Genomic DNA, 20,628 nt, shown 5'->3' on the forward strand with positions numbered 1-20,628 from the left:
GATATAGAAGAGGACGTTTTCCTGTAAGAGCAGGGTTTTAGTTGGATTCCCAGTGCTGAATAATGAGGGCCTCGGGATGATTCTACTAAGAAGCCCAGACCTCCTCTTCACACTGTGACTGTCTCCAGAAGCGGTGGAGTTCGTGGTAACAGGGACTGTATAGATTCTGTTGCTGCTGATCCAGAGACTGAGCCCTTGAGAGTTCAATTCAGAGAGAGTAACCAGAGGCAGAGCAGATGGTGTATCATGAGATACCAATAAGAATAAAATATTGCCTGGCAGGCTGAGGCAGGAGGATTGCAAGCTCAAGTCCATCCCAGACAATTTAGTGACTTAGTGAGACCCTGTCTAAAAAGAAAAAAATTTAGAAATGGCTAGGAAATATATGCAGGTCAGTGCAAAGGCCCTGCGTTAAATGCCCAGTACTGACAAAAGAAGAGAAAAATTGGAATATTGCTAGGCTGCTAAATGAACTCCTGTACTTGTCATTATTCAGTCATTCTAAGAACTCGAACTTCAAGCCAGAGTTCTGGGCATAGCCTGGTCTCCATTTCTGATGTTTCCAGAAACCATCAGGGGTATTTCACGCATGGCGATGGACACCAAAGGAAAGGAAATCCAGAAAAGGAGAAAAGTGAAGCTTCTCAAATTAGAGCAAAATATTCAGTTATGCAAGCCCACAACTATAACTTGTTAACTTCTCCAGTGGTTCGTTTTGTTTTTGTCTTTGTTTTGGTACCAGGAACCGAACTCAAGACCTCGCTCTTGCCAGGCAGGCGCTGCACCACTGAGCTCTGTGCCCGGGCAACTTCTCCAGTTTTACAGCCCCTCTACCTTTAGTTTTTAAGTCCAGGCCTTGGTTATGAATAGGGAACCATATTTCTTCAGACTTCCCAAGGGTTGCATAAGCAGTTTGGATGGTTATATCATTTTAAACACCGTTTTTTGAAAGCACTGAAAAAATCCCACTCATTTAACAATCCAGTGCCTTGAGCCAAGCCTGGGAGTCCCTGGGAGGCCGTGCAGAATCACTTCCTCCTGCCTGCGAGCAGGGCGGGGGCTCTGGCCTCCAGAGTGCGGAGGAAGGGCCCCACTGGGGGTGGGCAGGGGGGGGCAGTGGGCGAAGGGGAGGCTCCAGATTGCCCCGGCACAGGCAGCTGTGTCCTGTCACGGGGTGGGGCAGGGTGCACAGGCACAGGTCTCGGGGGCTCAGCCCTTGGGGAGGGAGTGTCTTCTCCAGGCAGGCTCTTCATTTGACATCTGACCTGGCCCTGAGCCCTAGGTCGCGGTGGGAACTTTCCCTTCTCTCTTTTGGTCTCAGCAACTTTGGTGGCCTTAAGGGTTTCTCGGCCCTGTGGACCTGAGATTCATCCGAGTGACGCCTACATTTCTTTTGACACATCCTCTTCTCCTCTCGTAGCGGGGGCCTTGGCCTTATATTCCAGCGGGAATGGCTTTTTTTTTTAGTTTGGTTTTTTTTTTTTTTTTTGGTCTTTTAGAAACAGAGTCTCGCTATGCAGTTCAGGCTAGTCTTAAGCTCACTTTGTAGCCCAGGCTGGTCTCGAACTCACAACGATTCTCCTGCCTCAGCCTCCTGAGTGCTAGGATTACAGGCGTGCGCCACCACGTCCAGCGGGAATGGCTTAATATCATCCTTCCCCACTCAGGTTTCAAGTGCACCTCACCTTTGACTTGAGAAATATATTGTAGTTAAGAATTCTTCCCAGCTGGCTATTTTAGAAATGCAGTTGTTAGCTGGAGATATATTACTCACTAGTGTGAATTAATTTTCTCAAACTGATGTGCTTCTATTTAAAGAGGGGTTGACCCTATGGTTCTTAACTTACTTGAGGTCACATAGCCCTTCTGGAATCTAATGAGTAAATGGAACCATTGCCAGGAAAAGCCACAGACATCCAGAGCTGTACATACATTTAGAGGCTCACGGACCCCTGTGGCCCTGCTCTGTGAGTCTCATTTCCTTTGAGGGAGCAGTAAGGGAGGGACAGTGGTGGTGAAGACCAGGGAGCATGAACAGGTAAGGAACTGCTAGTGAAAAATCACTTCATGGTTTTACCCAGCGCCGGTCAGGGGGAAATATCACTACGGAGTGAGGACTGCAGACTGCGCTCACTGCCTGTCCCACAGAAGAGGGACCCTTCCGTCAGCAGTGACACACAGTTCTAGTGTAGGGTCTGGTGTGTTATCCCTTCCTGTCCCCAGCATGAAGCTGGATAAAGAGAAAGTCACCCAGGAGCACGCACTGGCTGCGTTGGAGGGGGCAGACGGTAGCTTGTGTCCACCCAGTGGGCCGGGGTCCTCCTGGCAAGATGATAGGAGCCACTGGCCTGCTTCCACCACCTCCTTGAGAAGGCACAGGGCTGCTCATTCCAGACCATAAACTCAAAACCTTGAGACCGAGATCTCTTTTATTTTCTTTGGGGAAGTCAGTTTTACAACCCAGCTTGTGATTTCAGGGTATTACTCTGTTCAAACTGGGGGAAACATAGGGAAAGTTTTTGGATCCAGAGTCCATCCAAAAGCATCACAGGGGATTTTGGAAGTGATGCAGCGTAGTGAACCAAGCTTAGCGATTGTCTGTAGTCCAGCGCTTGTTATGTGAAGCTCCTCTGGTCTGTGTGGTGACTGAGGGGGAGAATTTCCCCTTTGCGAGCCAGCTGGACAAGTGTCAGCCCTGCTCTTTTGCAGACCCTGGCACGGGGGAGCAGGAGCTAAGGGAAGGGCACGGGGTTGAGGGGCTGAACCCTCAACCCGTTAGCCAGACTCTCCTAACCTCACAGAGCTGTTCTCAGCATCTGGCACAGCGTCGACCCGAACGGGGCATGTGTAGTACTGTTGAGCTGAGGGGCAGATCAGCTCCCATCAGCATGTCACAGAACAAGGCTGGGCAGGCCCAAGCAGACATGCCCTCGTGATCGAGGCAGTGCTCCTCCCACACCCACCCTCGGGGTTCTCCTTCACGCCTTTGTGTTGCTTAATGCTAATCATTTGTGTACTAGTTCTGTGTTCACTGGACTTCTTGATATCAAGTAAGGTGAAGATGAAGAAGGGTACAGAAAGCACGAGCTGTAGATGAACAGACCTATAAACTTTAAGAATTTGGTCTGGCGACTGCACTTGGAGAACCACTGGCATAGGCAACGCCAGCTAGTGCTGGCAAGGGCTTCCCACCTCAGGCACAAGCACACGAAGGGCAGGACGGAGGAGGGCTGGACAGGTGGAACCAACCAGCGCCGGGCGCCTTCGACTTGCCATCTGAGGAGTTAAAACTGATTCTACAGGCTCAATTTAGGGTCATGGTGGATGTGTTACAGTGGGATGGGCCAGGAATAGTACAAGCTCTGTGTATGATGAGGAAGAATTGCCAAGTAGGAACTGGCACCCAGTAGTATGTAGTAAGCAGCCACATTTACTGAAGATCACAGGAAGGCGGGCTCAGGGCCAGTTCGTGCAACAAAGGTGGAACACACACCATGAAAGGCGCTGGGGTAACAGAAACGCACTGCGCACAGGTCAGAAGTAGCAACAGAAAAAACGGGGGATAACTCAGGCTTTCAGAATTTGAAAGCCAGACGACTCTGCTTTAGGGGCCTCCCACAGAGTGACTAGGTGTGATTGACAGAAACGATTGACAGGACGCTGAGCCATCTTAGGAGCTCTTAGCACGCATGGGCATCCCAGGATTCCCTCTGATCTTAATTATTTTTATGCGATGCGGTACATATTTATGAACGTGTAATGAGGTGGAAGTAGGGTAAAGATGACCAGAAGGCTAAGCTAGGAGATCCGAGGCATTTGTGCTCTTGCTTAAGGCCTCCGGAGATCTCCTAAGCTCTTGTTAGTTTATTGTCTACCTCTTAGGACAGTGGAAGCAGGAATAACCGTAAAGTGTAATTTTTTTTATTTTTTTGGTATCAGGAATCGAACTCATGACTTCAGGCTTTCCAGGCAAGGCTTATGCCGCTGAGCTGTATCCCCAGCCCTGTAAAGTGTTATTCTGAATTAAAGGGAGGGAAGGGAGTGGCCTCTCAGCTCCGTTGTCTCTAGCTGCACTAGATAGGCATGGCAAAGCCAGCTGGTCTGCAAGTGTGTCTTGCTGCCAGGTCTGGCGTCCCTTCAGGTTGAAGCCTAAAGCTATACGACAGGTGGGTGATAAGAGTCACGCTGAGTGTGGCCCTGTAAGACAAGCTGTGCGCTGATCTCACACAGCAGGCCTGCCCACGGAGACGGGGTTTACCCCGACAGACAAGGATTGAAGCCTTGTTTTAAATAGGCAACATCAAGATTATTTGTAGCCACGCAGTTGGTATGGAATGGGGATGGCGGGTGGAGGAGGAATCAGCCAATCTGACCGTTCAGGCAAGAGCAGCAACTTTCTTCTCAATAAGAAAATAATTGGCCTGCGTTTTTCTTTCTTGTGGCCTAAGGAGCTCCCAGATTCCTGGGGACAAGAATGCTTTACCACATGCTCAGTCCCTTCCTGGCACTAGGGAAGCACCTAGATCTGGGTGATTTCCTTCAAATGGTCTCTCTTCAGCTAAAAATGGAGATTTAGTCCCCTGGGCTGGGAATAGGGTAGGAGGTATGCTTTGTGAATGTACAAGGGAAGAATCGTTGTTCCTCTGCTGGTCAAGACACCTGGGTCAGCGGGCCTGGCCTTTTCCTGATGACCCACTAATAGGCCATCTGTCATCCTGCATACTGGCGTCCTGTTACTCTGCCAATAAGCTATGCTTGCTGAGTATTGAGTCTCTGCAAGACCATCTACTGGTTGTGGTAGGGACAGAAAGATGAGTCAGCCATGGACTGCTCTCCAGAAACACCTGCAGTTTAATAAGGGGAACAGAGACCAAAGCAGTTCTTGTCACTCATATCCCCCTACCTGTTCCCTCGTGCTCTTCACATCCGCTGCTTGAGGCCTGGCCAGCCCCTCCTACGACCTCCCTGATGCTGGGGGCTGAATTCCCCCTCCGGCAGCCCTCACCACGCAGGGCAGCTCAGGGTGCTGGGCTCACAGAAATGAGTAAAGTCATAGCTTGTGGTCTCTGCCCCTCAGCAGGTGGCCAGGGATATAGCTCCTCAGCAGGTGGCCAGCAGCCACCATGCGTGCTGCTTGGGCCATAAAATCCACTCTGGACTAAGGACCCCCCCAAGTCTCTGTGCCCACTCTGTCTGTCTGTCCCAACCTGGCCAGAGTTGAGGCCCCTAGAATCGTAGCTGCCACACATACCAAGATCCACAGAAAGATCACGGGGCTCAGGAGAGTGCATGGGGCTACAGTGCTGTGCTGTGCTGACTCCCCAAGACCTCCTTCTGCCTGGACTTCTACCTGCCTTTTCCTTCAGGGATCTGTGAATTGGCTGCTTCCTCCTCACCTCCCCCGCCTTTGCAAGAGAATAGAATAAAGCACAGGCCCAGGAATCAACCAGGCAGGAAGCATTTTGGTCATAACCCTCCAGAGTTTCAAACTTTAGTGTTTGTTGGGCACTAGACACTCATGCATTTTACCCATGTTTATTTAGCCCTCACACAAGCCTGTTATCCTCCCTATTATCCTCCCTGTTTTAAAGGTGAACAAGCTGAAGCTTAGAAAGTTCCTCACAGTGACCTGATACAGTATTTGCTGAGCAACTACCATTCGCTAAGTGTCATAGGTGTAACAATAAAACAGGCCCAATGCCCTCTCCTCTAGCACTTGCCTTCTGTAGTTGGTCACTTGCCCGGGGTGAGGTGACATGGGTTGGAGTTGGTTCTCACACCTAGCGCTGGTGCTTTTCCTGCCACACCCTCCAGAGCTCATTTGCCCTCAGAACATTCCGCTTCTGGAGAGCACAGACAGTGCCCTGGCAGCACCAGTGAGGACTGGGGCGCAGCCCTGATCCATGCATGGGCCGCTGTTCCCAGAGCCCTCTCTCTCCCTGCACGCCCCCAGTCCCAGCAGTCCTAGGGTCACGGAGGCTGCCTGAATGCGTGACCCCTGAGAAGCTTTCTCTGGGGAGGGAGGAGCTTTTCCCAAAGGGGTTTTCCCAGGGCGCGGGGAGAGGTCTCTGCTAGGATCAGAGAGGGACCCTCACTTCCTGGCTGGGGTGGGGAACCCCCTGAGTATCTGTTTATGGGAGGAGCCTATTGTTTTCCTACAGCTCAGGCCCTAAAAGGGAGAAAACTGCAGACCAGGGTTGGTGGAGGACTAAATAAGCCTCAGATCCGAGTGGCTCCCTGTGATTTGGGCTCAGCGCCTGCCTTCCCTGGTGCTCAGCCTCGGGCTGCTTCTCACTGCCCTGAGGTCAGTGGCAATCCACTGGGGACGGATAATTCCTTAACTCGGGAAATGATGCGAGCCTAGCTGGCTATAATCCTAGCTACTTGGAAGGCTGAAGCAGGAGGATTTAACTTGGAAACCAGCCTGGGCAATTTACAAAGACCCTGTCTCAGAAATAAAATATGACATGGGGCGGGGAGGGGGCTGGAGGTGTGGCACTGTGGTAGAGTATTTGCATGGCAGGTGCAAGGCCTTGGCTTCGATCCCTAGTACTGGAAAAAAAAAAAAGGAAGCAAGCTAAGATTTGCAACCTCCACACCCTCCATGAAGAAAAAAAGGTCTAAGATTGTTCATTAGAGAACTTTCTTGTAGTAGCAATCACAGGAAACAATGCAGATGGCCAATGTTAGGGGTTTAAATGCTGTGGAAACCTTCTCATAATGAAATACTCTGCAACCATTAAAATCATCACATAGAAGAAAATGACCCAAGAAGACTTTTATAACTGATTAATCAAAATTCAGGTCACAAAACACAATGTACATAATCTCACTTTCTAAAACACATTTATGTAGGCATAGGAAGTGTCTGGAAGGGTCCGCAGTTTTTGTTTTTGTTTTGTTTTTTCGGGGTTTTTTGTTGTTGTTGTTGGAAGGGTCCGTAGTTGTAGTTATCTCTGAGTAGTAGCGTCGTAAGTGGCTCATCTTTCTGTTTTCGATATTCCCAGATCTGCCTCAGTGAAGGTGCACGTCCTCTGTCATCAAGCAGGAAAACAGTCTCAAGTATATGGTGCTGACAGGTTTACTTGTGGCTCTTTACCTAGATGGCCCCTGGCTCCAGCCTCATGTCTGGAATGCAAACACTGCAGAAGGCTCTGGCAGAGCCTGGGAACAGAGGAGTAGGGCCAGCCTGAGAACGAGCTGGCCGCCATGGTACAGGCCTGTCCCAAGTGTCATCTCCCGGAGGCCACCTTTCCATCCAGCCTGGCTGACAGAGGCCTCCCCACTCCTTCATCTTCCACCCCATTTCACTGCCTTGTAGTGCTTGCTCACATCTGAAATGACCTGTGCGCTCATCTGTCTGCGCGGTGGCTATTTGTCCCCTTCATCAGAAGGCAAGCTCTGTGAGGATGGGACTGTGTCGTCCTGCTCACTCTGGAAGGGGCTCAGGTCACAGCGCGGTTTGTAAGGAACTGAGGACTTGCTCGGCAGCCCCAACTGTGAGCATTTATGCTAAGGTTGCCTGTGGAGGTGAGAAACGAGACTAAAGTCATGGGGATTCAGGGACGGGCAGAGAACTGGCTTACGGGGCCAGACACAGATAAAGCATGGTGACCAGGAGGATCTGGTTTGGCATCAGCAGTAGGCGCTGCCACTCACAGGTGTGGATGAGCCAGCTTTGCGCTCTGCCTTTCACCTGTGAAGAAAGTAGAGAGGCAGCTGACTTGTCTCAGCATCCCTGCCCCCTTTGTGTTTTGTCCTGCGCTGCCGCCAGGCATCTCTGTGTGTCCCTGTCCGCACCCCCAGCCCCCTCACAGCCTAAGCTCCTTTCTCCCCAGGTGTCCATCCCGGCCATCCTGCTGGATCTGCTACAGCCAGGAACAGACGACTGCAAGAGGCTAAACCCACACGTTACTTCTCTACCCTCACACGGCTGACCTGCACAGCGGGCCGCTCCCTGTGCCCCTGCTGCACTTGCAAGTCCTTCCCACTCTCCTTTGCTGAGCTGTGGAATGGGGCCCAGCCCCTGGAGGGCCTCTGTGCAGACGTCCCCCCTGCCAGTGACAGCCTCCTGTGCGGCAGCCTTGAAGACCTACCTGTGGACTTGCAGATCCTCAGTTCCTGCAGCTCCCCTGAACCACAGGCTCACGCGTCCAGCCGAGTGTCTAAAAGGCACCTCACAGCTAACATATCCCCAGCTGGGCTCCTTAGCTTCCCCCCCAAACACGCGCCATCTACACACACATGCAGTTCAGAAAGCGGCAACCCCATCCTCCCAGTTGCTCAGGCCTAGCTCCTGGGAGTCCTCCTCCACTCCACCTTTTCCTCTAATCCATCAGAAAGTCCTGTTGGCTCTACTTTCTCGAATCTGACTACAGCTCCACCCCTCCATGCCCTGACCTCGGGCTTGCTTCCTTCAGGTACTCATTCACAATTTCCCTTTTTAGATCTCTTTCCTTCGTTGGACACGCTATTTAGAATTTCAAAAACCGAAAAAAATTTTCTTTTCATTTTAAAAAGACTAGGCATGGTAGCACATGCCTGTAATCCCATCATTCAGGAGATTGAGGCAGGAAGATCACTGTGAGTTCAAGCCCAGCCTGAACTACATAGCAAGACCCTGTCTGAACCCCCCAGAAAAGGTTTCTGCACTCCTTCCTGACACCCCCTGTCCCCCTCTTCTGTATTGTTTTCTCCATGGCACTTACCACGTCTGACTGCTATATTTTTAATGTATTTCCTTTGTTAGTTGTTGGTGTCTCCTAATAGACCACAAACTGTACAAGGGCAGGTAGTTTGGTGCACCGTTGTATTTCTAGAACTCTATGACAGTGCCTGACATGGAGTAGGTACTTCATAAGTATCTGCTAAATAAATTAGTCCAGCTATATGAGTGAAGATGAGTGAACTGTTTATGCAAGATTTTGGGACAAAGTGAAAAGAACACTGGGGCTTCTGCCAGCGTAGAAGCATTAACAGGCGGAGTGAGAAGGAAGCGCCCCGAGTGGAGAGTGCCCCAGTTAGAGGCCGCACTGCCAAGGTCTGCCTCCACGGGCCTTACCCCTGAGGTCCTGGGAAGAGCCCTCCCCAGATGGACCTGGTGCTCAGCCCCCTTCCAGGTTCCTGGGCTCAAAGCCCCGCCCTCAGTGCTCTGTTTAATCATTGACTTTCCTTTTTTCTTCAGGTGCCAGAGTTTGCAACCTGTTGGAGAAAAACAACATCAAGGTAGGAGAAGAATAAGACTGTGTCTAGTTTGGGACTTCCTACTGAAAAGGGCGTGGAAGTGCTCATGGAAGACTGGGTGCTCAGAGGTTAGCAGATGGATAAAATGAAAGCCCAGGGGACTTTCTCAGACTCCTGGACAGAGTGTGAACCCTGAGGGCAGGGGACAGGTCAGAGCTGTCAGTGATGGCTGTGAGGTCTTTAGACCCAGTGTCTCAATGTGTTTTCTGTTGCTTCAAGAGAGTATGTAAAAAGAGAGAGAGAGAGAATATGTAAGACTGGATAATTTATTTTTCAAAAAGAAGCTTAGTTAGGCCCACAGTTCTGGAGGCTAGGAAGTCCAAGCGCAGGGGCTGTGCCTGGCATGGATCTTGTCCTGTACTGCAGTAAGAAATGTGACCAGAGGTGAGCATGAAGAAGAGGAAGCTAGAGGAACTGGGCTCACCCAGAATGATGGCGGCCCCTCGTGACCTAATCGCCTGTTGTAGGCCCCTCCTTCAGCTGGGCCACAGGGGCAGTCAGATTTCCACTGAGTTCCAGAGGAGACAAACAAGCCATAGCTCCTAAGAAGGCAGCGCTTCCCTTGGGAGAAGCGGCTGTGGGCCCACAGGGGGCTTCCTGCTTTGCCTTCCTTGCTGGCTCCAGGCCTCCCTGCCCCTTTCCCCAGGGCCTCTGCCTGGTGCTCTGAAGCCATAGCAGCCTTGGCAGAGAGGATCTAGGATATTTTGTTTGTTTTTGTTCAGATTTACTAGAATCTTTCAAGCATAGGATTCTTCGGAGTTTTTGTTACATCTCAGTACAGATTATAAAAACTTAAATCCAATAAATTGAAGAATCTAGGAGAAATAGATAAACTCCTAGACACATACAACTTACAAAAACTGAACCAGAAAGGCTCAAATATCCAGAGCTATTCATAACAAAGAATTAAATTGGTTCAGTTAAAATAAATAAATGCAGGGGCTGGGGATTTAGCTCAGTGGCACAGCGCCTTCCTGGCAAGTGCAAGGTGGTGAGTTCAATTCCCCGTACCGGAAAAAAAACAAAATAAATAAATAAATAAATAAATGCACTATCTTAGTTACTTTTTCTCATTGCTAAGACAAAATACCTGACACCCAAAGTTAAAAGAGGAAAGGTTTATTGTAGCTCAGTTTGTAGAGGTTTCAGTTCATAGTCAGCTGGCTCTAGGGCAGGGTGGCCTGGCAGAGGGGCAGGGGAAAAATAGTTCTTGTCAAGCAGAAGGCAACAAAGAGGCAAAGTATCAAAAAAACAAGGGCAAGTTAGGACAGCAGCCCTCTTTCTGTCCCTTCTACTCTATCTAAGCTATACACTTAGAGCAGGTAGCACTCACACCCAGGGTGGGCCTTTCCATTATCCACACTCAGAACTGTACCATACCAATCAGTGGACTAATTTAGTAACCACACATCTTTAATCCCAGCACCACACACTGTAGATCCAGCCACCTCTGAAAAGCCCCACCTCATGACCACATGAGGCTTTGGGAAGTCATCTAGACACAAGCCATAACATGCAGTAATAAAAATTCTACAAACCATGAAAAGCTCGGGATTTACCACTGAATTTTACCCAAACTTTAAAGAACTCATGACAGTACTCCTCAAACTTTCCCATGTAATTGAAGGAAGCAATGCTTCCAAATCCCAGCACTTGGGAAGCTCAGACAGGAGGATCACCATGAATTTGAGGCCATCCTGGGCTACAAAGTCTTATGATGTTGAAGCCAGCATTACCCTGATACCAAAACTGGACTCAACAAAAAAAGAAAAGTACCAGCCAATACCCTCGATGAACATAGGTGCAAAAGTCCTCAATAATATATTTACAAACAGGATTCACAGCTCATTAAAAAGATCCGAACAACAGCCAAGGTGGTTTCATCCTAGGGATGGAGTATGATCAACACATGAAAATTGATAATTATAATACATTACAGAAATAAAAGCAAGGATAAAAATCACATGGTCATCTAAAGAGATACAGAAAGTCTTTGACAAAATCCAACATCCTTTCATGATTTAAAAAAATGCCCTGAAAAAAAAAGTACCCTGATGAAAATAGGTGTAGAAGCTGGGTGTGGTAGCACACACCTGTAGTCCCTGCACTTGGGAGGCTGAGGCAGGAAGATCACTGCGAGTTTGAGACCATCCTGGGCTACAAAGTGAGCTCAAGCCCAGCCTGAACTGCATAGTGAGACCCTGTCTCAAAAAAAGATAAAATAATAATAATAATAAAAAAAAGAAAATAGGTGTAGAAGAGAAGGACTTTACCTCAAACTGGTACAAGCCGTATATGACAAACCCACAACCAACACCATACTAAATGGGGAAAACTGAAAGCTTTTCCTTAAATGGAATAAGAGAAAGTGTTTGCTCTGGACAGTCCTAGTCAGTGTATGTGTACTTGAAACTTTAGTGACAGCAAGCAGGCAAGAGAAAGAAATAAAAGGGATAGGAACAAGAAAGGAAGAAGTCAAACAGTTTCTCTTTGCAGATGATATAATCATTTACATAGAAGACCCTCCCAAAAAAACCTTGGGTAGAAGACTTTTAGATCCGACAAATTCAGCAAAATGGCAGGATATAAAATCAACATACAAATAGTGTTCTACACACCAGTAATGAATCCACCAAGAAGGAAACCAGGAAATAATTTCCATTCATGATAGTTAAAAAAAAAAACACTAAAAAACCTGTAGGTTTCAAAACAAAATAATAAGAATTAACGGTGGTTGTTATATTACATATTGTTATCTTCAACTAAGTTGCTCAGATTTGCTTAGTTTTGTTTATGTCTGTGATGTCAGTATTTTGCTATTCTTTTTTTTACTACTCTCTTTAAAATAAAATAAAAAAAAAAAACCTAGGAAGCATCCTAACCCAGGAGGTGAGAGGTGTCTATAATGAAAATTACAATCTGTGAAGAAAGAAATTGAAAAATACAGTAGAAAGTGGGAACTTGTCCGTTGTTTTTGGATTGGCAGAATTAACACTGCTAAAATGGCCACATTACCAAAAACTCTCAATAGATTTATGCAATCCCTGTTAAAAAATAAACAACATTCTTCATGGAACTAGAAAGAACAATTCTAAAAGTCATATGAAACCAGAAGAGACCCAGAATAACCAAAGCAATCCTGAGCAAAAAATCAAAGCTGGAGGCATCATATTACCAGATTTAAAATTGTACTGCAAAGCTATAGTAACAAAAAATATGGCCCTGGTCCAAAAATAGGCACGTAGACTAATGGAATAGAACAGAAGACACAGAAACAACCTCATACACCTTACGCAACTGATTTTTGACAAAGGGGCCAAAAACACACACTGGAGAAAAGACAGCCTCTTTAGCAAATGGTGCTGAAGCCAGGCATGGTGGAGCATGCTTGAAATCCCAGCACTTAGGAGGCTGAGACAGGAGGATGACTATGAATTCCAGGCCAGCCTGGGATGCGTAGGGAGTTCAAGACTGGTCTCAACTACATAGCAAGAACTTATCTCAAAACAAACAAATGGTACTGGGAAAACTGGTTATCCACATGCTGAAGATTGAAACTAGATCCCCATCTCTCATTCTGTATTAAAATAAAATCAAATAGAATTCCAATTGCACAGTAAATAACATCAAGAATCAACAAATGAAATTTTATCAAATTAAAAGCCTTCTGTACAGCAAAGGAAATAGTCAACAGAGTGAAAAGAAAGCCTACAGAATGGGAAAAAATGCAAGCTATTCTTCCGGTAGAAGACTAAAATCTAGAATATATAAAGAACCGAAAAACTTAACCCTGAAAAACAAATGACCCAATCAAAAAATGGACAAATGGGCCAGGCATAGTGATGCATGCTTGTAATCTCAGCACTCAGGAGGCTGAGGCAGGAGGATCACTTTGAGTTTGGGCCAGCCTGGGCTACAAAGTGAGTTTAAGGCCAGTCTGAACTGCATAGCAAGACCCTGTCTCAAAGAGACAGAAAAAAAAAAAAGCAAATGAACTAAATAGACAAGTCTCAAAGGAAGTATAAATGGCCAGTAGGTACATGGAAAAATGTCCATCATCATCTTTAGCCATTAGGGAAACACAAATCAAAACGACTGTGAGATTCCTCCTTAACCCGGTCAGAATGGCTGTCATCAAGAACTCAAAATGCAATAAGTCTTGGTGAGGATATGGGGAAAAAGGAAACCTTCTACACTGTCGGTGGGAATGTAAAGCAGTGCAGCCACTGTGCAAGCATAAGGAACCCACTATGGAGACTCCCAGAAAACTAAAAATAGAAATTCCATGCTGCCCTAGCCTTACCTCTCCTGGGTATCTTCCCGAAAGAATTAATGACATTGTACTATAGAGATACATATATACTAATTTTTATAGCAGCCCAGTTCATAATAGCTCAGCTCTGGAAACAGCCTAGATCCCAGGTATTATGGTTTGTGTCTGGATGTCCCCCCCCAAAGCCTCGTGAGGTCGTGGGGGGGGAGCTATTCATTATGTGATTGGTTCATTGTCTAGTGCTGAGATTGTGGGAGTGAGTGAGGGCAGGTAGCCTGTACAGTCAAGGGAGGAAGAGAGGCTTGTTTCTCCTCTTTTGCTATTGCTGCTTTTGCTGACTTCCACTGCCATGAACTGTTGGCCCTCTGCCATGTGCAACCCTGCCTTGGAGCCAACTGATTATAGACGGAAACCTCCACAAACGGTGAGTTAAATAAACCTTCCCTCCCTTCATTTTGGGCATCAGGCATTTTGTCTGAGCAACAAAAGTAACCGACACAGAAATTGGTACCAGGAGAGTGGGTTCATTGCTCTGACGTTGCCTGGCCACGTGGCTGAAGAGCCTTGGGAATTAACTTGGAAAGGTTTTGAGAGACTGAGTGAAGAGGAGCCCCTTATGCTGTAAACCCTATGGGAGGCTCTGGTCAGAGCCTGGAAAATGAGAGCACCAATGGAAACACTGCCAGTTAAGATGAAGCTCAGGAGGCTCCTGCTGAGGACTGCATTGCCTGCTGGATCCCAGGGGGTGTATGTTGTGCTTTGGCAGGGAAGTTGGTCTGCATTTTGTTTGCATTTAGAGATGTTGCCTGGGTGGCAGAAAAGTTTTAGTGCAGTCTACTGTTGGGATGGTGGCATGGCTACTGCTGAGAGCTTTTGGCCAGATCTATGTTGGAAATTAAGAGCAAAGAACCACCAGGGTGATTTGAAGCATTTGGCCAGAGGGAAGGCTCCAGGAGCTGTGGGTTGCAAGGATGACACAGAGGGGAGCATGGTTGTTGAGAAGGAACAGGACAGTGAAAAATGACCTAAGGCCTTTCACCAGGAGGGAAGAGTGCATGTGAAGTGCAGGAGGTCCCTGTTTCTTACTGTTGCCGCGCCCTGTTGTTAAAAGTTAATGGGAAGCAAGGATTGTCATTGTAATACGTTTGTTTTTTTTTTGGTTTTTTTCTGGTACCAGGAATCAAACTCACAACCTTGCTCTTACCAGGCAGGCGCTGTGCCGCTGAGCTAAATCCCCAGCCCCTGTAATACTTCTTTTAATATGATTTTAGTGCAGTTTTTAGATATATGTTTGTAATCAGGTTAATTAGTCAACCAGGCACTTGTGCCACTGAGCTATATCCCCCGGCCCTATGGTTTTAACATTGAATTTTGAGCACCTTTTGAATATTTTGCTTTTGGTGTGGAAATGAGTACAATAAAAATTGTATATATATATGTAATTGTCATATTCATGTAAATCTGAATAGACCAGAACATGTTAACTTTTCACAAATCCGCCACTGAAGACTATGGTTTAAGGAAATGTGTCTGGTTATCAAGTTGACCAGGGGTGGACTGTGGTGCGTTAACTAATAATGGTCAACTTGTAACCCCCAGCTGAACTGAATCAGCGTGGTGCTGGGTATGGAAGGCCCACCTGAGGACTGTTGCCAACAGCATAAGAAAGAACTGGAGGGGAAGATGGTGTGCTGTTGATTCTCCTGGAGAAGCTTGTCGTGCTGGTTTTCCTGGTATGAAATCAGCTGTTCTCATCATTGGAGGAACTTGGGTCCTCACTGGCCCTGCAGATGCCTGCCGTTCTTTTCCGGGGAGCTCTGGTCCTTACCTTGAATGTCACTTCCTGGCTCTAGTGCAGATCCCTCAGCCTGCTCGCCCAGATCCTTCATCCCACTGGTACAGACTTTCTAGCTTCCTTCACTGACCTTTGGGCCTTCCCAGCACATCTTCTTGATACAGACTTGCACGGGACATTGCTATGGGCTCTAGATCTTCAGCTGGACTCCTGCCACTGGTTTTAGGCACATGCAGAATGGCAGAGTGTTGGGGTCAGGATGGCTTCCACCCAAATCTCAGAAGGCCAAACAGTGTGCCCCTGAGAGGGCAGTGTGTAAAGCTATGAGTGTGATGTCAGATTTTCAGTGGAGACCCCAGAAGTTTGGAGAAGCCAGGAAAGTGGATTGTCTGAGGAAAACTGCAAGGGAGAAGCAGAGGGGGCCCAAGAGAGAAGCCCTGGGAGCTACTGCCATCAGAAGTGCTGTAGGGGCAGAGCCACCCAAGCCTTTTGGAGCTTGCAACTTGTCACAGATTGCCTCTGATGCTGCACATGGAACTACAGGACTTAAAGTTCACCCTGATGGACTTTGAACTGGCTTTGGTCCCAATCCTTTATATCCCTGTTTGTAACTTTTGGATTGGAAATGTCTATCTTGTGCCATTGAATGTTGGAAGTGTTTAACTTTCATTTCATGTGTACAGGGGCTCACAGCTAAGAGTTTGCCTTAAATCTCAGAGGAGACTTGGGACTGGAGCTTTTCAGCAGTGCTGAAACTAATAGGACTGGGGCAACTCGTAGAGATGGACTAAATGCCTTTTGCATAAAGGGATGTACATGAGTCTTTGAAGGGCCAGGGACAGAATGTATGGTTTGTGTCTAGATGTCCCCCACAAAGCCTTATGGGATCATGAAGGCAGGCTTTTCAGAGGCGGCTGAATCTAGAGTTTGTGATTGGTTCATTGTCTAGTGCTAGGTTTAGGAGTGTGAGTGCTACACCCTCCCTGGGGCATTCAATATAAGAGAAGAAAAGAGGCTTGCTCCTCCCTTTAGCTCTTGTTTTTGCTGTCTTCTACCACCATGAATGGTTGATCCTCTCCTGTGCCACCCTGCCTTGGAGCCAGCTGATTATGGACCAAAACCTCCACAAACTGAGCTAAATAAACCTTTCCTTCCTTAATTTTGGGTGTCGGGTATTTTGTCTCAGCAACAAGAGAAGAGTAACTAACACATCAGGCAACAGATGAATGGATAAAGAAGTGTAGTATATATACACAGTGGAACATTCTTTAGCCATAAAGAACAAAATCACGTCATTTGTAGGAAAGTGAATGGGACTTGAGAACATAGTGTGAAGTGAAATTAGGCACTGAAAATTAAATATTGCAAGGTTTCTCTCATATGAGAGATTTAAATATGAGTAAATAAATAAACGAGTGAATAAAGGAGAGATGGTAGGAAATAAGAAGGCAGACTTTTTGGAGTTGAGGGAGGGAACCAGGGATGGGGGAGGCATGAAAGGAGGGGGAAAGGATTGAAAGGGATCAAGATATGTTCTATGTGGGTGCCAACTCCTCAACACGGACAGCAGTACAAACATACATTGGTATTAAACTGAAGATAGAGCACAATGTGAAGACCCCGGGTTCAACCTCCAGTACCACAAAAAATGGCCAAATAATTCGGCTTTACAGAGTTCATCTTAGGAAAATAAGCACATTTTTACAAAGGTGTATGTGTGAAGATATTTATAACTGTGTTGTTTGTTATAGGGGGAAGCAAACATCTGAAAACCCAAGAAATTGGTTATTCAGAATTTTTCACATCCATACAAGGGTACATCCTGCAGCAGGATGCTGTAGAGGTATACTTACCAAGAAAGAAAATCTTACATCACATTCAAGGAAAGTAGCCCTAGAGCCTGTGTACAGAGTTGCAAAGGACCAATCTCTTAACCAACCTGTGAGCAGGGCCAGAAAAATGTGACTTCCTTGAGCCTCTGTCTCCTGCCTGTAAAATGAACATAACACCTACCTCAAAGTTGGGAGGATCTGGTGACATTAACACATACAAAGTTCCCGGCACAGCCTCCAGCGTGGTGAGTGCTCAGCAGAGGAGTGCTCAGCTGGGACATGGACCTAGAGAACTTTTATTTGTGCAGAAGCCTAGGAATCATCAGGGAAGGGGATGTTTGGGTGGGTTTTTGGCTGACTGAATCTTGAATGACACTCAGTATTTTCGGTGCTGGGGATTTAGCTCAACAGCACAGCGCCTGCCTGGCAATTGCAAGGTCGTGAGTTTGATTCCCGGTACCGGAAAAAAACCAAGGAGTTGGGGGAGACATTCAATATTTTCTTATTTTTCTACATACTACTTATGTAGTGATGGTGTGCTTTTTTTTTTTTTTTTAACGTAAGTAACTGAAAAGGTTGGGGGTTGGCTGAGTGCATTTACCTTCTGCAGGTAAGCCAGCTGTGTAGTTGCTGGACAGAGCTCTGGAGAACTGGGATAGAGGCGGGCAGAGGGAAAGGAAAGACAATGGGTGAAGGGAAAGAGGTGGAGGGATCAGGCCAGAGGGCTGGTGACCAAGGAGATGCACCTGGGAGGTAATGCTCAGGCCCAGGCAAGCATGTGAGTCCCTCCCTCCCTCCCTCCCCACCCCACCACTGGCCCCACTAAGGAAGCTCCTGGCAGAGTATGTGGCAGCCAAACAGGAGGCCCATCCATCTCAGCTTCAGACGACAATGACCATGCGCAGCCTCCTTCCCCTGCTGAGGCAACCTGGCTCTGGCACATCTAGAGAGCAGCCTTGTGCTCCAGCCCTCAGCCTGACCCCTCACCCACCATCAGCAAACCCAGCATTTGGCCTTCGTCCAGAGTTAGAAAAGCAGGGCCTCCTGGATTCCCAGAAGTCACCCTAAAAGAAATTAGCACCTCTCTAGAGCCATGCAGACTCTTAAGAGACACATTCTGTCTCCTTGTTCAGGTTATCTTTTCCTGTAAAACAATCCACCCCCAAAACTTTGTAGCATAAAACATCTACCATTTTATTATGCGGCGGGTCAGGGACCCAGAAAGGGCTCCCCACCTCTCTGTTCCCCAGTATGTGGGGCTAGGCCAGAACGCCCAGAAGGTCTGGGGGTGACTGGGTGGTGGCTGGGAGCTGGAGCAGCTGGGGCCGAAGGACTCATTCCCAAGCCGGTTTAAACTCTCACGGGGCCAAGATCGCTACGAGGTGGGGCTCAGCTGTGTTGCTGACCTGAGAGACCACACATGGCCCGCACAGCACAGTGGCCAGGCCACTGGGCTCCTTACAGGGGACAGCGCCGATCTCCAGGGCGAGTGCTCCGGCCAGCAAGACGGAAGACGCCACATGACACTGACCAGAATGAAGGAAGAGGACACTGGCCCACACCTCAGCGAGAGAACAGCTGAGAATTGGTGGCAGGTCTAAACTTAATAGGGCAGTGCGAGGGGAGGCGAGTGGGTGGGACAGTGAGTCCTGTGCAGTCAGCACTCCCGACCTTCCTCCTCCCTTCATCTGCCCTCCTGCCAGCGTGGAGGAGTGGGAGCCAGGAAGGATTCCAACTGTCTTCCCGGTTCCTTAACCCCTGTGGTTCCTGTACCTCACCCCACCATCCGCGATACCTGGTCTCCCCAGTCTGAGCCCCCTGGGGTGCTGGGGTGCAGCATCCTGCCTTCCGTCGGTGTGCCCCTCTGTGCCCTAGGAGACTGGCTTCCTCCACATCAGCCATGGTCCCTCCACCTACTCTCCAGCAGCCAGGAGTTGGTGCAGATTCCTCAGCCACTCGTGTCTCCTCTCCCATGCTCTTTGCCTCTCTAAGGGTTTATACCATTTGATTTCTTGACAGGCATTTTATTTTTTTGTTTGTTTGTTGTCTTTTGAGACAGGGTCTCACTATGCACCTCAGGCTGGCCTTGAGCTCACTTTGTAGGCCAGGCTGGTCTCAAACTCACAATGATCCTCCTGCCTCAGCCTCCTGAGTGCTGGGATTACAGGCGTGCGCCACCACACCTTGACGGGCATTGTAGAGGTGCTGCAGGCGAGCAAGGAGGCTGGGACGTGTGTACAGCCTGCATGTCTTGCACCTCTTTTGGATGAATACATCTCTAATTTGTGTTGCATTCCTTTCGGCCCTGTTACAGTACAGTGTTAAGTAGCACTGCAGGCGCACCGCTCATTGACAAGTCAGGGCCATCTTTAGGAACATACACGGTTACCTTGGAATGATTAAACTAAGGAGAGCTCTATCTCTCTATGCTGTGGACCCTGATCACTGACTGTTCACAGTTCTTTTTTCTGGCCGTCTCTGGCTCTGGCTCCCTCTCATCCCATGATCCCGTGAACCTGTGGCGAGGGTGCACATGCTACCGGGTTAGTGTCTAACTCATTATTTCAGCATGTCTGAGCCAGAGGACCAGGCCCAGCATTCCCTGTTGGTCATCTCCTGCCCCGTCCTGTTCCCGTCAGCTTTCTGCCCTTCCCCACTCCTTCCAGGGTTGGGCCTTGGTGGAGCTCATCAAGCGCCTCTGTGTCCCCACACTTTCACTTGGGTCGGGCCAATGGAGATTCTTGCCAAGATTCCAGGGTGGAGGAGACCGATGTCGGAGCGCTTAGTACTCCAGCTCCTTCCCTTGAGGACTTCAGGTCCACAGTGTGTGTGTTCTTCACCCCCAAACCACAGCTTCCACCAGGAGCCCTTTCCTCCCGCTCTCGGGGTTCCATACCTCTCCGTCCTCTCTGAGCAGGGCGTCATAGTCGCGGCTCCCTACTGCTGCTGGCCTCTGGGGGCATGGATTTCTCTCCGTCCTGCCCACCCCTTGTAAACAGTCCCTTCCTCAAACGCTCCTCTGTTACCTGAGGGGTGTGCATCTGTTTCCTGCTGAGACTCAGACCACTAGAAGCCTTTCCTGATTTGCATGTAACTGAAGAACAAACTTCTCTAGCGAGGCCAGCCAGACCCTCCTAGGAGCCCTGGGTGTGAGCTTTGTGACCGCGCTGGGTGTGAGCTTTGTGACCGCACTGGGCCACACAGGGGCTTTTTTGTTGTCCTTCGCATCCTAGCTCATAGCTGTAATACAGGTGATAGAGGGCCCTGGACTGATGACTTTACTAGAGTGGTTTTTTTTTTTAGAGACACGGTCTCACTGTGTAGTTCAGGCTGGCCTTGAACTCACTATGTAGCCCGGGCTGGCCTTGAACTCGTGGTGATCCTCCTGTCTCAGTGTCTGGGATTACACATGTGTGCTGCCATACACAGCTTACTAGAGTGTTTTAAAAAGGAAAATAAGTATGTAAATAAAGGGAAAACAGGAC

The 20,628-nt window shown here is 48.2% G+C and overlaps 2 long non-coding RNA genes across 2 annotated transcripts; one reads left to right on the plus strand and one right to left on the minus strand.

Annotated features, from left to right (window-relative positions):
* Positions 1-6,763: 6,763 nt before the first annotated feature.
* LOC106147340 lies at positions 6,764-20,426 on the minus strand. The gene is made up of 2 exons (XR_001232190.1): positions 20,170-20,426; positions 6,764-7,696 (listed from the first exon to the last, which is right to left on the minus strand). It is a non-coding gene; the product is annotated as an uncharacterized LOC106147340 (long non-coding RNA).
* Positions 7,006-10,212, plus strand: LOC102029368. The gene is made up of 3 exons (XR_001232189.1): positions 7,006-7,069; positions 7,839-8,420; positions 9,185-10,212. It is a non-coding gene; the product is annotated as an uncharacterized LOC102029368 (long non-coding RNA).
* Positions 20,427-20,628: the final 202 nt, after the last annotated feature.

This window comes from Chinchilla lanigera, unplaced genomic scaffold (genome assembly GCF_000276665.1).
Source record: "Chinchilla lanigera isolate Chin_1 unplaced genomic scaffold, ChiLan1.0 scaffold00007, whole genome shotgun sequence".
NCBI lineage: Eukaryota > Metazoa > Chordata > Mammalia > Rodentia > Chinchillidae > Chinchilla > Chinchilla lanigera.